A 2,324-nucleotide genomic window follows, 5' to 3' on the forward strand; every position below is an offset into this window, starting at 1 on the left:
CGTAATATTAGCAATGACAAGATTAGTACACGATTTCAAGGTATGCCAACACGCCTCGGTCATTGTAGAATATTGTACGAGTTGTTTTTTTTTTTTGGGAAAGCATACATGACGTTTTTTTGGGTAAAATACTCCATATGCACGATCTCAAGGTATGCCAACACGCCTCGGTCCTTGTAGAATATTGTACGAGTTTTTTTTTTAGGAAAGCATACATGACGTTTTTTGGGTAAAATACTGCATATATGGAAATCTATACAGCTTTTTGTGGATATTTGAAATGTTTCCACACTATGCATATAACCATAAAATTGAATACCAAAAAAAAATTAACATAAAATTAAAGAACAATGCGTGATCAAAGAACTATTGGTTAACGATGTCTTGTGTTGTATATTTTGTTATTAATTAAATGCTATTGTGTTTGACAATTTGTTGTCGTTATTAATTAAGTACTATTAACTATTAAAACATCATTTTTCATGTGTTGTTATATATGTGTAATTATGTTAAGCATATATCTAGGGTAAAACTCATTTATTACTGGGATGTCCATGTGTCTATCCCTATAAATAGAGGATCTAATATTTATATATTGTACTAATGAATAAGATTCCTCCCTTCTTATTTCCCTCTACTTTGTGTCTCCCTTCTCTATTTTAAAGTTTCACAAGACGTTATCACGCACGTAGCTCTACCAGCTAAACAACAATTTATTTTTGTTTTTCACAAAACTCAATTAGATTGGATCTATTTTTCTTTCACATAATCGTTTGTGTTTTTACACCTGATGTACTCTATTGATTTGGTTCCATTATAATCAAATCATAAGTATACTAGTGAATATTTTTCTCATTTTTTTTCTTCTTCTGTATATTCGATCTAAATATGTTATCCTTCAAATATTAGTAGTATTATTTTATTTTATTTTATTTTTTGATAGGCTAAAGTCGGACTCAGGCTCCTACCCAAATCCATACAGTTGGACTAGCCTCACTGCTAGACCCAACCCCACCAAACTCCTATATACAACTAATTTAAATACAAATTTCTACGTTGGGGATTAAACCCCTAACTTCCTCCTTACTGGAGTTGATGGGATACCACTGAGTTATGCCTTTGGACCCAAATATTTGTAGTATAGTTGATGTATAGTGACTTAATGAGAGATAAATCAGTAAGACCGGGTCTTATGGAGATGCCCAAGCTCTTCCAAAATTCCTTTACACATCAGCATGGGAAAAACCTAGCTTCAGTGGTAATTCCCGGTAAACAAGGGACGGTTAATGGTTACCCGTTCTCTTCAAAAACCAGATACTCATCAACCGTTTAAAAAAAAAAAAGATAATCATTGCCCGTTTATTCATCTTGACTGGTCAACAAACAAGACCCATGGATGCAACCCACCTTGGCTTCCAAATCCTCTCGATCCATTGTATACCACCTCCGACCCTTGGCTAGTCTGATAAAATTAAGAGGGTGGTTCAAGAGTTTCATCAAGATTCTTGTGTGTGTGAAGCAGGTAACTCAGGCATACCCATTTTTGATGTTGCGTGAGCTCTATTTTTACCTGCAATTTTGAATTGGAGAGAAATCCATTCTGGATTGGCGAAAAAGACCAAACCATATAGTCCATCCTTACAAATCATATTTGTTGACAGTTTCTAGTTTTGATTCTTATCCGATTATAAGTGAGATTAAGCACGATCAATTTACTACTCCAAAGAATCAGATTGTCATTTAAATCTCTGTATAGTCCATCCTTACTTTCGGTATGGTTTCTTTATGAATGCAAGACCGACGGTCATTGTCGGCATTGTTTTGTGGATGAATCCAATGCCGACAGTCTTAACCGGTATGGTTTATTTAAATACAATGCCGACTCAAATTTCGTTATTTGGGAATACCAACACTAATAAATAAAATCAAAATCGAAAATTTAATCTTAACACACTTGGAGAATACTTAAGGGTAATTTATTCATTGTTAGAGCACTGCTCGGTCGAACTCGCAAATTTGTTTGTCAAGTTTAGTTGATCAAAATTATATACTTGATTTCTAGTATACTTATAGTTATGTCTCGGATTAGGAAAAAAGTGTGTAGTTGAGCATTAGACTTCACGCGTTCACCAATTGAAGAAGAAGATCCACTGAAGAACTTGGAGGAACTTCATCAACAAAAGTTATGTGGAGCCTAAAACTTATCTATCACTTAAAAGTCTATTCTATTCTATCTTCTAGTGATACTAAGTCGTATAGCTATATAGACTTTTACATTATACACATTTGATATTTTGAACGGAGCTTATCTAGCTTATCTATTT

The sequence above is a fragment of the Papaver somniferum genome, chromosome 8 (genome assembly GCF_003573695.1).
Source record: "Papaver somniferum cultivar HN1 chromosome 8, ASM357369v1, whole genome shotgun sequence".
Taxonomy (NCBI): domain Eukaryota; kingdom Viridiplantae; phylum Streptophyta; class Magnoliopsida; order Ranunculales; family Papaveraceae; genus Papaver; species Papaver somniferum.